At 44.6% G+C, this 14,614-nt stretch overlaps 1 protein-coding gene across 1 annotated transcript in view; it reads left to right on the top strand.

The window, feature by feature from the left end:
* The window catches only part of RBM6 (RNA binding motif protein 6), a 127,165-nt gene that overhangs the window by 32,453 nt on the left and 80,098 nt on the right, over positions 1–14,614 (top strand). The window lies entirely within an intron of this gene.

The raw sequence follows: 14,614 nt of genomic DNA on the forward strand, positions 1-14,614 counted from the left end.
GTGGTAGATTTTTACCTTGCCAAGAGTTTGTGGTTTTGTATTCTCCGTCTACAGTGGTGGGGAATAGGACCTGGTTTATTTACTTTTTTATATTTTATTGACCTTCCTTTCCTTCAAAATAAGGGGAGAACAGAAAAGAAGGCAAAGGAACAGAAAGATAAAGAAATAGGAGGGGAGTAAAGGGGGTGTATGGAGGGAACTGGGGAGCAACATCTCAGTTTTTGGACAAGGTTTCTGTTATAACCTGTCATCCAATACCAGGAAACAATCTCTTCTGCCCCCTGCCCTTCCATCCAACTCTTCATGGCTTTAAAGAAGTCTGTCTTATTTACATATGACTTATGTAGCACACAGGTTTAGCAGAGAAATTCATATAAACCCAGAATACATCAAATGCTAAGAACTTCTTTCCTGTATATTCTAAATTCCAGTCCCACCACGAATCATCAGCTGCTGACATTCAGCATGCGCTGTACTAGTGATTCCCTGTTAGAATTGGCGTGGTTTGGGTAAAAGATGGTTTGATATGTTTCACAATATTTTAATGGTTTTAAGTTTTTTTTAACCAGTTAATTTTACTATTTAAAAATAAAATCTATAAGCTTTGCAATACTGTGTTTAGAAAAGGGTGTCCCATGTACCACATAAATAAGCTTCATGTTCATCTGGGATGAGTTGGTATGGGGTTGCCACGCAGTAAATGCGAGATCATTGTGTGTTAGAAGCTGATTATCTGCAGTGGGATTGGACTTCAGGACCTGCAAAGGCCAGGGGCCAGGTAGGTCTTAAATTCAGAACTTTATCCTGGTAGTTAGGATTATGTGCCAAATGTTTGATTTTTGGTTTAGCTTATCAAGTCCCCTTTAATGTATCATCACATCACCTGAACCCTCTGCGGGAAGAAAACTTTAACATAGAGGATGGGAAAAAAATAATTTGTGTTGACATTATTTACACAGAGTGTATTATGTTTTAGCAAAGATTAGAAGCACAGAATTTATTTCCTCAGTTATATAGTCAGTGAGCTTAGTGGCTCAGGCAATGCTGCCAGTTACATAGTCTTAAATGCGTACTCTTGTGCATCTCTTCCAGTAACATTGGTGTTTTGCATATTCATGCAGACCTCATCACAGCAGGAGTTGATCCTGTCTGAACTTCTGTTCATGAAGTCTAATGCAACACTTATAAAAGTTGTTGGGGTTTTTTTTGGGTGGGGGGATGGGGAGAAAAAAGTTAAAATAAAATAGCTTTTTATGGTGGCTCATTGGTCTGGGAGGTTTCTCTGCATCAGTACAAATATCTATCTGAAGTGTTGCTATATCAAAGGTAATCTAAAATTAGGATTTACTGAATTTCTAAAAACTCAGTTTTTTCTCCCAGGTACCCTCAGTGTTTTTTGTTCTGATCTTCTCTCTACCTTACCAGCCTCTTCACTCCCAGGCACAGGCTACATTAGTATTGTTGGTTCAAGTTTGTCCATTTCCAAATGCCTCAAACCACCGACTGTTTGCACAGGTGATGCTAATATGACAGATCTGTGTTCTCAGAAGAATCTGCTCACTGTGTAAATACTGGTGTAGAATTGTTGAAATTCTAGCCTGCTGTAAATGTTCTTATACTAGTGTCTAGATGACAGCAGAATAAGAGGAAGTTTTTAATTAGCACTTCTATTTTTTAGTTCAGTGTATTGGCCAGAAATTTTTTTTAACTGAAAAGTTATATTAGGATACAGGTGAAGTTAAATGTGTCTAACTTGCCCCCAAATCCACACTTTAAGATCCCTAACAATTAGCAGAATATATAACTTACAAATATGCTTTGAAACCAAAAAGTTGAATGTTAGAATTCCTATTTTACTACGTGGTAAGGAGCAAGTTCAGGGTTCTCTGTTTCCCCAGCAAGAGTTGACCTTGCTACAGAAGTTTAAACTCAGGGTTTGCCTACACACACAGGTTTAAATTAAATGTGTTTAAAATCAAGTTAAGGTGGTACAAACCCTTGTGTGGACACCTATAGCAGTTGAAACTTGTCTTCTATTGGTTTAGCTAGCATCTGCAAATTACAGGTGCAGTGAGTGGCCATACACACACGTCCACCAGTTTAATTAAATTGGCTTGAAATCTGTAGTTAAATTGATGCAACTTTGTGTGTAGACAGAGTTGCAGATTTAGAATTTACAAAGCCTTGTGGCTCAAATAATGAAAATGTCTTTGCTTGTCTGTGTACTTGTTCTGCTGCTGCTGTTACTCTGTCTTACCATTTGTTAAAAGCATTTCAGTCCAGCTTTAAGGCTGGATATTTTCAAAAATGCCAAATGGTGCCCAAATTCCTTAGACTCCCTTGAAAATCTTAACCATACAGCTGTAATCGCTTATGAAGATATATTTTTGGACTATAAGCATATGACTATGAAGAGCTGCATTAATCTCCGGGGTCTAATGTGTAAATTTAAAATAAACTTGAAATGAGGGGTGCTACTTCATTCTAAGTTCCCCCTTTCGTAATTAAGTATTGCTGAGGTCTGAGTGAGACCAATATGTGATGCAGAGCCTAAGCACTTGGGGGACATTAAGGTGACAGGTATATTTGTCTTAATTTGTTTAGCTTTTGTCATTTAACTGTTCGATAGACCTAAGCACTTAAATGTTCTTGTTAGATTACAGATAACATGAATAACCAGTTTGCTGATGTGGTTATTGAATTTTGCTTATCCAACTCATTAAATACAGTTGCATGCGGTGAGGAGTAAAATGAGCTGGAAGCAATGTTGAGTGCTCTTGTCCTCTGAAATCTAGTCGGAGAGTTGGCTCTAAAATGTGGTGATATGTTTTATTGTGGATTCCTTTTGCTAAATCAGTGTGGTGTGGCCTATTCCCCCTGCCTGTTTATCCCCCAGAGCTGTGATTGGCCAGTTCATGGGCCGTGCAGAGGTGCCATTGGCTGCCATTTCATTTGGTGCCTTGTTGAAGATGCCTAAGAGGGAAGGATGCAGCATAGAATGGGGGCGTAGCTGGGCCTGTCGCTCTGGTGAAGGAGGTGCCGCTTGACTTCCTGGACAGTCTCTGATTTAGATCTCTGGTCCCAAGATGCCTTAGTGGGGCCTTCCTTGTGGATTGTGGCCTTGAGGTCTGGAATAACAGCAGGGAAGGTTTGACACCCCTTTCCCCTCAGATTTAGGGGACAAGAGCAACAGGTGGTTTCCAGTCCTATTCAGGATGAGTGTAACTGGGGAATTTCATCTTCATCTGCATGGACTTTGTGACGACATGCCTCAGGCAGCTGAGACCGGGTCAAGGTATCACAGTCCTTGCGTAATCTGCTCTTGGATTGGTAGAAAAATCTATAGCTCCAAAGATATTTGGGGTGTACAAAGTGGGTTTAACAAAGTTTGAGTTTTAGGAGTTGTCGGGGTTTGTTTTTGTGTGTTACCCATACCAGAGCTTCAGCAAGTCCATGTCACAAAGCTGTTGGTCCGTTGTAGGCTTGCCTCTTCCACAGATTGGAGGAGAGGGAGCTTGGCTCTTAGGAAGCAAACTACCCTCCTCCTGACCCTCAAGAGATGTCCCAGCTGGTGGGGAGATGGGAGTCGAGCTGACTCAACAGCACTGGCATGATCGCCCAGGGCAGCAGCTGCTCTGCCACCCCAACAGTGTGCGAGGATACAATGAATGGAGCAGATACCCCCACTTCCCTGCCTGGCTATTGTGGAAGGGGCAGCTGGGTTGATCCAGTCACCCTAGTGTGGCAGCTCCTGGTAATATTCACAATATCCTTAAAGGGGCAGACATTCCACTTCCCCTTTCTGACTGATGGAAAAATCAAGCAGGAGCTGCCCCAAAAATTAGGTGACTGCCTATGAAGTCTGTTCCTAACATCCCCCTTGCTCTTGCACAGTTCATCACAACAGGCGATCTTGTGGTGTTTGCAGGATTCCCTGATTTATTGCCAGGGGATTTGTGGTTCAGAGGCATCTTAAAGGTTGGTTGCAATTGAAGATCCCAGGTGTCACATGATTCAGATTCTGTTTGACCTGGTTCAGGCCTTCCCAAGGGCATGTGCTAGCCGTTGCAAGGCTTTTTTCTTCAACGTGTTATTCATGGCTGCTTTTTTGGTGGCTTTGGGTAAGTGAGAGCATAGCAGTGTCTGCTAATGATTGTTCAGTTATGTGTCTGGTCTGGAATGACCTCCATTAGGGCCTGGGATCTGTGATGCTGACTTCAAATTGATGGGGCTGGCAGAGGATCCCAGACTTTGCTAAGGGAATGTAATGATGAAAGGATTTGCTTTCGTTGTGTGTATTCCAGGCTTTCCAGCTACCCCGTGGGAGCCGTTAGTTTATTCATGGAGATGTTAAGTACTTGACCAGATTCCATTTCCCTTTGGTGCTAAAATGGGGATTATATTTCTGGGCTGAAAACTAGGTGCCTATGATTCCCATTCTTTTGGAAGAGGGGCAGCTGCTTCTGCAGCCGCATTAGGTTACAATGCGTCGGCGATTCAGTCTATAGCCGTTGGCAGTCAGACTGCAACCTCCGCCCTCAGTTGGGGGATGCTGCCTTCAGGATGGGAAGGATAGAACTGTTGTCCTGTTAAATATGCTGGTATTTTTGTTATGCTTGCAGGAAGGAATGATGGAGCATCTCGGCCTGACGTTTGGATAATTGGCTGCAGTGTTATTCATTGGGCCCAAAAGCGGGCCGCCAGCCGTCGAGATGGTTCCCAGTTGGGCTTTGGACACAAAGCCATTCATGTGTTCTGGCATGGTGTTGGACCAGCTAATGCCGCTCCTGTGTTCTTTGGCAACTCACTCTTGCCCACTGCAGGTTCTTATGGTGCATCTCGGTGAAAATGACCTAGTGACAGCCACTGGTGTTAACTTAGTACTCAAGATAAAAAGGGACATGCTTCTCATTGCTGAGCTTTTCCCGCAGGTTAAGCTGGTGTGGTCCGAGATGCTCCAGAAGCAGATTTGGCCAGGAGCCACCAAACCCACTGGGATTGGGTGTGCCAGGAAGGGTGTGAACAGGGAGGTAGCAAAGCTCCTTCGGGAAATGGGGAGCTCAATGATCACCCATTGGGAGATTTGCTATGTGGGCCCTAACATATACAGGGAAGATGGTGTGGAGCTGTCTGCCGAGGGCTTAGACATATTTCTGGCAGACCTTAAAGGGTGGATTGGGCATTTTCTTTCCACTCTGTGGGCAGGGGGGAAAGCGAGGAAAATCCATGCTAATTACTGACGTGCCCTGCGGCAGGTGGCTGGTAACAGGCTGGTTTCCAGATCCCAAACCCGAGTACAGGGATGAGAGCTGTTGTGGAAAGCAATAATTGGGAGCTGCGCTGGACTGTTAGTGCTGGAGGTTTAGTGAAGGGTGCTGTTTCTTAACCCCTCTGACGCTGATGTTTAATAGTTAATAAAGTTGTGGCCTGTGCTTTAACCATACATTTGTGTGCTATGTCGTCTTTACTACAGCCAAATGCAAGCTTAGACATCTGGATTGAGGAATGCAGGCCATCTCTACAGAACAGAGGACTGTAGCCTGGAAAGCAGGGACTCTGGAAAGGGTTTAGGGGTCATAGCAGACATGTAACTGAACATGAGCTCCCAGTGCGATGCTCTGGCAGAAAGGGCTGATGTGATCCTGGAATGTATAAGTGGGAGTAGTGAGTGGGAACAGAGAGGTGATTTTTACCTCGTATATGGCATTGATAAGACCGATACAGGATAGTGTGTCCAGTTCTGGTGTCCACATTTCAAAAAGATGGTTAGAAAATTGGAGAGGGTGCAGGAGAGAGCCACCGATATGATTCAAGTGGTGGCAAAAATGCCTCGCAGTGAGAGACTGACAGCTTATCAAAAAGACGATCGAGAGATTATTTGATTCAGTGTATGAGCACCTTTGTGGAGAGAGACTGACAGGCACTAAAGGACTCTTTAATCTGGCAGAATGAGACCTGGTGGCTGGAAGTTGAAGCCTGACAAATTCCAATTAGAAGTAGGGGATAGTTTAACAGTCACTGATTAACCATTTGAACAGACTACCAAGGAAGTGATGGATTCTCCATCTCTTGATTCTTCACATCCAGACCGGATACCTTTCTGGAAGACATGCTGTAGCCAACATAAGTTATTGGGCTCAATGCAGGTGTAACTGGGTGAAATTAATTGCCTGTGAGATAGATTCGGGGAGTCAGACTAGATGATCTGATTGTCCCTTGTGGCCTTGAACTCTGAATCTGTTCACTTGCAGTGTTTGGATCACTTCCCGTCCTGTTTATTGGGGTGGGGCTTTGACTGTACCTGCAAAGCATTGACACCTTAAGATCCTGGCTGGCTATGGGGTGGAGAGGCCCTGCCTTCTAAGGCTCTATTTGGAGTCAGAGCTTGGGGGCAGCATGGGAGTCTTTCCCCACTCCTCTCCTATAGCCAGGATTGGGGAGGTGGTTCTCTCTTAAGGGGGATATTTAGAGCTGCTGCTAGGCAAGGCTACCATACCCTTTGGGACCTTGCCCCTGGCTCACCCTCCCTTGTCCTGTTAGCTGGTAGTCAGTGGTGGGCTGCTATTGGTGGTGCATTAGGGAACAGTTACATTGAACTCCTGATGTGCACTGGGCATAGCTGATAATCCATTGGGGTATAAAATTCCTATACTGCAAATTGGCAGGTGCAGTGAGGGGTGTTCCGTCCTGTTCATAGCACCCAGAAGCATGACCAGGAGTGGGAGTGGGGGTTGACTTAATATTTTTTCTGTTACTGTTGCAACTTTTGGCAGGTGTCCAATGCAGGATAGTTACTGTTGCAGGGGCCGATTTGTGGATCCCATACCTGGACAGGGCTCCTATGACTGCTATGCTAAGCAGGGCGGGGGTTCTGGTTGCCATGTCATGTACAGATGGAGGCATCCCTAATCTGGACCCTGAATCCTCACACAAGGTGAGGATGGTTGGGGATGTTGGCAGCTGGGCTGAATCCCTCGCCTCCCCTTCAGTGTATGGGATGCCTGGATGATCAGCGTTTGAGAGCCTGGCTGGATCATTAGCTACTGTCTGGTTTGGGCTGGGAGCACTGTTTCTTACTTCCTCTATGTTGCTGTTTCTTAGCTAATAAAGTTGTGACCTAAGCTTTAACCATCTGGTTGCGTGCTGCGTCTTATTCACTGGCAGTGTCTGGGGCAAGGAAAGTCTTTAGAAGGTGGAACCAAAATTAACAGACTGGCTGAGAATCGGAGTTTCTGCATTGCGTGACTTATGCTGACAGTGTATCCTATGTTAGAAATCCAGATTTCTGGAGTGGTTTTTAAGTTTGTGTTTTTGTCATTTCCAAAGGAGTGTTTTAGAGGATGTTTAGATTATAACAAAAAAGTCTGTGTTTTCAGATGTAATGGGTAGAAATTTTTGAAAGCACCTAGGCTCCAAGGTATCAGAGTCAGTTTTGAAAAGAAAACTTAAGTCCCATTGACAGTCAATGGGGCGTTGGCTTGTAAGTGCCTAAATTAGTGTTGAAAGTGACCTCACTACAGATTAAGCGGTGAGGGCTATTGGCTGGCTTGTTGGAAAAGATGTGTGCCCCTCTAAGGACTAGAGTGTCTTTCTGCTGCAGGCCAGGTCAGCATGGGGGGCAGGGATGGGGAGCGGAACTGGAAGAGAGAGGAGGACTAATAGGTCCATGCCGGTGCAGGAAAAGCCCTCTTTTACCTGGACATGTGGGATTGGGGCTCCCAGCACATGAATTTAGTTCCCGCTCATTCAGGATTGGGGCAGCATCAGCAGTGGCCCGGCTGGGTTTGGGAATAGGGCAATTCAGGCATTTGGGCATTGGCATTTTGAAGTGTACAGAACGTACATGAAACCCCATGTGGGAATCAGTGTTAATTTTCCATTGTGTTCTCTTCCAGATGCTGGCAGACGGGCCAGGCAGACGGTGGTGTGGATCTGCGGGCACAGTATTGTTGACTGGGCGCATAGGCAGGCTTCCAGTTTGACTGGAGGTCCGCAGCTGGGCCTCAGTGATGAGGCAATCCTGAGCTGGCATGGGAGGAGGGGCATGTTATGGGACCAGCTGATGCCCCTTCTCCACACTTTGGGGGCCCATGGGCAGGCTCCAGATATAATTGTGGTTCACCTTGGGGAAAATGATTTGGGAACGTGTAAAGGGGTAGACTTAATGATCAGAGCTAAGAGGGACTTGGGGCAGATCCTTGAACTTTTCCCAGGAGTAAAAATTGTGTGGTCGGACATGCTGCAACGCAGGGTGTGGGATGGAGCTTTGAAGCCCCCCCGAGTCGACAAGGCTAGGAGATATGTGAATAGGGAGGTGGCCAAATTCATGACTGGCATAGGGGGGTCGGTAATTTCGCATCCGGCCATAGCATACAGGGCACCAGAATTATTCAGGGAGGATGGGGTCCACCTGTCAGATTTGGGAGCTGACCTATTTTTGGCTGATATTAAAGAGGGCATTAGGAGATGTCTGGGAACCTGGCTAGGTATTCGGGGAAGGCAGCCAAGCTAATTGCTGATGTCTCCTTGTGGCAGATGTCCAGTGCAGGTACTCTGTAGGAAAGGGATACAGTGATCAGATAAAATGGCTTGGTAAAGGATTTTAAGGAGATATTCTTTAAAGGAGTGGAAACGGGAGTGTGGGGCTCCTATGACTGGTACGGCAGGGAGCGAACCCCTTTCCTGTGTAGCCTCCCTACCCTTCATTCGAGGGGGGGGACGGGATGGTGAAGTCCTAGCAGCGGGTTGGCTGGGGACGAGGGTGGATAAGGAGGAGGGCTGACGAAAGCCCCCCAAGTATATATTGAAATGATTATGGAATTATCTGCACTGTACACTTTTTTCTGCTAGCTACTCCCAGATGTTTGTGAATAAAATTGAGGCCTAATTAAACCACATCCAGTGTCTCCTGTCCTCCTTCTGGCATAGTTTGAGAATAACCTTGCCACACAGTAAGTGGTGAGGGCCATGGTCTGGCTTATTGGAAAAGGTGTGCTTCCTTCACGGGCTAGAGAGCCAGGGAGTGACTTTCTGCTGCAGCTGCAGACCAGGTTAGTGTGGGGACTTGACCTATCCCCCTCCTCTACCAGGGACCAGCAGAAGGGAGATTGTATAGGTGCATGCCAGTGCTGTAAAAGTCCTCTTTTACCTGGACCAAGCAGAGGAGCACCCACCTATGCTAGTGGCGAAATAATAGGTATTGTCAGCATCTGCTGTGGGCATTGCCCTAGTTGCTTTTTTCTCAGGGGGCTGGGAAGGAATTTTCCCCTCAACTCGAGATTGGTCAAGGTGAAGTGGAGGGTTTTTTGCCTTCCCCACAGCAGGTTTGGGGGGGCTTTGTTGGAGCGAACATGAAAAGGAAATAGGCTATGATGTTGTAACCCGTATTTTAAATGTGGGCGGATGTCCAGTGCAAGTACTCTGTAGGGAAGGGATACAGTGACCAGATACATGGATTGGTAAAGCATTTAAAGGAGGTATTCTTTAAAGGAACAGAAATGGGGGTTCAGGGCTCCTATGACTGGTACGGCAGGGAATCAACTCTCCCTTCTTTATATTCCCCCTCCCCCCCCAACCCTCATTCGAGGGTGGGGATGGTGAGGTCCCAGCAGCAGGTTGGCTGGGGATCAGGATTGGTAAGGTGGAGGGCCGATGGAAGCCCCCAGGGTATATATTGAAATGATTCTGGAATTACCTGCACTGTACACTTTTATCTGCGAGCTACTCCCAGACATTTAAGAATAAAGTTAAACCACATCCAGTGTCTTCCTTCTGGCATAAACGGACAATGGGATTTAGATGCTTTTGAAAAATTTACGTGATGTTAAATACGACTTAGTGCCTAGAATTGATAACGTTGTGGTCAATGTTAACTCATTTAAAACCACTACTTTTCCAGTCTACACTAGGTGTAAAATGGGGTTTAATTTGCTAATTAAAATGTGTTAGCTAACACATTAAAACCTGGCTATTTCTTCTAGACTGGACATGTCCTGAGGCTATTGGCAGTCTCACTTTGGAAGGTCTTTAGTTCAACTTTGGAAATAAGGCTGCTGAGGGAGGAGGCAATGTCACATTTTGGTAGTTCGTCATACTTGATCATGTTTCTTTTGAAAATGAAGCAGGTTTTGGTAAAATTCATCAGAAATCTGAGGCCATCAAAAATGCCACTTGTTACTTCTCTAGTTAGAAGCCACAACTAACTTACACTCTTTTTAAGTCTTTGTGCCAATGTTAATCAAGGCAGTTTTCTAATCATTGAAACGAACAGGGTTTATTCTAAAAATTCCAAAAAAAAAAAAATTCTCCTTTCGCTCCTGTCTTGCTACGATGTTCTTTATAGTGGATTTAAAGTTCAAAGTAACATGATTTTTCCTTTGCAAATGTCATCAATCTCATATAGGAAATAATCTGAGATGGTTAAAGGGGAGACTCAATTAAGATGTATTTGAGATGAATTTCCTTACCTGCATTACAGATAACATCTTGGGTTATTAAAGCCTAAAACACTACATACCCTGGCTTATTTTGTCTATTTTAGTTTTGACACTGAGAATCAGCGAATTCAGTTTCACTCTCATTATAGTCCGTTTCGCTTTTAGGTTCTCCAAATATTTGAGTTTTGAAACAGTTTGGTTGAAATTAAAAGAAAATTATTAATCTTAAATTTCATAAAGATCATAAATCTAAATTTTGACCAAATTAGAGGATTGTGTCTTTAACACTATAGTTAGTGATATGCCAAATAGGCACTGGAAGTTTTCATGTGTCACTCTTAAACAGATATTACTTTAAGAAATATTTGCTTAATAAGTTTTACTGAATTCTGTGGACCCAAAGATATAAAAATGAGTATACAAAGAGAGGTACCAAAATACTGCTAAACCAAGAACTCATCCATAATATCCAATAAGCCAATGGAAGATTAAAGTATTAGAGCTCAATCTTGTGCACTATATTAGATATTTATTTCTAGCATTGCAGATGTGGAATGGTTTCATCTTATGTTTGAGAGCAGAACATCTCCTGTCTGTAAGTCTAGAAGGTGGAATGGATTCAGTGGTCTGTATGAAGGTTAAATAGTACTTTTACAATGTTAATGAGTTATTTCAATGGCTAAAGTTAATAGTACTTTCTGGTATATATCTGCATACTTAGTAAAATTTGCTGACTTAAAAAATTAAATGGCATGCTTAAATGTCTGTGCAATCAGTTTTCTTGCAAAATGACCATTACAAATTCAGGAGAAGCTTTTGTCACTTGGAAGTTAGTGTCAAACTTTCCCTAACCTTTTATCAACTCTTTAGTGGACATGTTTTTCTGAAGTGTATTTAAAAGTTTGAATTAAGATTTCTAGGTGATTGGGGTTTCCTTTGGGATTGGAGGAGACTATGCCCTACTCACGACTCCCTGATCCCAAACTCCTGACGCATGGATTCCTTCACTGGCTTGCTCCCACCGCCACTCTTATTGGGGCTCTTTCATTCCATAGGGTTCTAGATTGGTGGCAAGAGTGAGTGCCTGGAAACTTTAGTAGTGTAGCTTCATGCAGGCTACACGCCTGTCCTTCCTAGTAAGGATCACTCCTGCCTGGGCCCTAATCCTCTCATGAGAGAAGGGTGCTGGGCTGAATCTCTCGTCTGCAGAGGCACCAACTTTAAGAGTTCCCAGGAGGGGCGGGGTGGTTGACCCCCCCCCCCCCCGTCCTGTGCTGGGAAGAATCCTTCAGCAGAGAGAAAAGCCAGGCATTCCGAAAAGCTGCTTCATATTTAAATGAACCATTAGGGGCTACCGTGATAGCAGCCTAGAACTGCCCTCTTCCCTTCTGACTAGGCCTAAGATAGTCTTTGCAATGTTTCCTCCTCCACCTCGTTCTAATCCGTGGGTGAACGATCAAGTCAAGATGACTTTGGATTTTTTCATGTGATTTTAAACACAAACTATTGGATGTAAACATAATTTTTTCACATTCAAACAGGCCATGGTATGGGTCTGCTGTGACTGTGCTGCTGCTCCACTTTTATTGGCCATCTTTGATTTTAGCACTTCAAAAAATGTCTCCACTCCCCAAGTCTTTGGTTTTCACTTTGAGTTTGGTGCTCTGGGTACTATAGTTAATGTGTAGAGTTTGGTGATCACCAGATCTAATTGATTGGTGCTTTTCTAGGGGACGTAGAAGGAATCCCATAGCTTTGTTGCATCTCTGTCAGCCTGTGTTTCTAGCTTATAGCTATTTATGCAAATTGACTGGAACACACTGCACCCTTTCTTCCTGGCTTTGTCTGAAAGGATGCTCCTGCATTTGATTTTATTGTGCTTTTGGCCAGGGGCAGTCTCCTTAGTCAGGTGCTAATGCTGTTTTGCATAGTTCATAACACTGAGCATGCCTATCATATTGGGGGCGGGGCGGAGACAGAAATCTCAGCCCTTTCCCTGCTGATCTTCGTTAGCAGTCTGAAACATCGCACTCCTGCTCTGTTCTCTTTTTGTGACTAATTTAGTACATTCTGCACATGGGTGACTTGTAGAGGATCACCCCAAATGCCTCTGACATGATTTCAGTTCTCGTGGCCTGTCCCAGACTGAACATCTGGTCTGGAGCTTTCTCTGGGCACAGCATGGACATCCTAGGGCTGCACCATACTGTTTTCAGTTCCCCATTATTTTTTTTTCTTACTGCAAGGATGCAAGATGGAGGGAGAGCTAACAGCAGGTGAATGAAAATTCTGCCAGAGTTGCCGAGTTTTCCCTCCTCCGTGTCCCGCTTTACTGCACACTTGTATGTTTCCCACTTTCCTTGAGAATACAATCTACCTCTTTAAGTTTCTCCATTTAGTGTGTTTGAAATGGCTCTTGTCTCAAATGGCTCTTGTCTCTGCAGCATGCATTCTTCCAAATGTTGGGAGTTCTTTACATTATCACTGGCATAGGCTTCTGTTTGTGACATCCTTCCCCCGGTCTGTCAGATCTGTTGTGTGGGGCCAAAGCCGGAGAGGTGCTGAGCACCTGCAGCGCCCATTAACTTCATGGGGATTTGAATCAGGATTGGGCCAATAGGGAGGCAAAAACATGAGGTAAATGTAGTGCAATCTTGCTCCCTGTCAGTAGACACACTCTACTTTATGTACATGTACAGATTAGACATCCGGCATTCTGATCGTGGCTCTCTGATTACAGCAACTCTCTGAAATACTCTCCAACGGGCTGAATCAGGACTCGGTTAAGTGCTTGCAAATGTCATTCTTGCAGCCCTTTTTGAAAGAGGGGTGTGTGATTGTGGAGCTCTGGATTTGAACACAATAAAAAAATATATCACGTGAGCCACAGCGCCATGCAGTGAACAATTAAACCAGAGTCTGCTCTGAATGCAAAGTAGTTTCCCAGTGAAGGGCAGCAATGCTCCTTCTTAGTGACTCTCCTTTTCAGAGCCCTGCCTCCTCTTAGGAGCAAAGAAGAGCAAAGAACTTGCTTTTTTCCCTGCAAGGTGCCCTGATGCGACTGAGGCACTGCAGAACAGAATTGATGCTCCAGGAACATCTGGCTTAATTTGTTTTCTGTTCCTCCTCTCACCTCGGGTGTCTCTTCTAGTGCCTGATCTTATGTCTGCAATTCCAGGTGCTTGCTATATATTGTGCATGACACTGGTTCCATTCTGCTGTCGTGCTGTGCCAGCCTAGATTTCATTCGAGTTAAATCTGAAGCTGCAATTTTTATCTGAATTGCATTTGTACAGTATGATGGATCATGGTAATCTCTAGTAAATATTAATTACTGACAGAATAGAACTGAGATTTGGAAGAGAATTTTATGACTGTACGAGGCCCTATTCTTTGAAGCTCACATGCAAGGCAGAAAGGGAGCTGGATTCAGGTTGATACTTAGGACAATTAACATGCAAACCCGGCATTGCTGGGCTAGAACAAGGTGCAGAGAGTGCGTGAGTGTGAAATTTGGGTAGTAAGATGCGAAGTTGGGTCAGGAGACCACTATACTGTGTGGCTTCAACTTCAAGGGAACTTTTGATGTTGCAAACGTGATACAAAAAATACAGGAACCCCAAACGTCCAGTGCAGCAAATATAATTCTGAATGGATTTGGCTAACGCACTCCGGACGTTTTCTAAGAGACGGGCATCTCCCAGGAAAAGGGACACGGCCATAAATACCTTTGCAAGGAATGTAATGGATCCAAATCATCTGAAAGGTGTAACTGAGGGAGGACAGGGTGACAAAGGGAGAGGATGATCTGAGGCCCTTCATGCCAGATACTGGGTCTCTGACACACTGCCCTACCACGGGCCAGAAAAGGACCGGGGCAGCTGAGGAGCGGGTAAACACTTGAGACATGGGGGTAAGGAACTGTACTGAAATGAATGGTGCAGATGTGTATTAGCCCTTGCAGAATTTCAGACTATATGTGTCATGCAGTTCATTTCCTTTGTTTTAGTTTAGCATGTTCTCTTAATCACTCATGGTTTTAATGAGACCTTTTGAATCGCAGCTGGTTTGGAGGTAAAGTCACTGCAGGATGCCCTTGGGAGGGTGGGAACTGGAGCACTCAACCAAGGCGGTGCCTAAAGAGGGGCTTTCTCCACGAACCTACTGATCACTCGACC

Source organism: Terrapene carolina, unplaced genomic scaffold (genome assembly GCF_002925995.2).
Source record: "Terrapene carolina triunguis isolate 2854851 unplaced genomic scaffold, T_m_triunguis-2.0 Scaffold235, whole genome shotgun sequence".
Lineage (NCBI taxonomy): Eukaryota > Metazoa > Chordata > Testudines > Emydidae > Terrapene > Terrapene triunguis.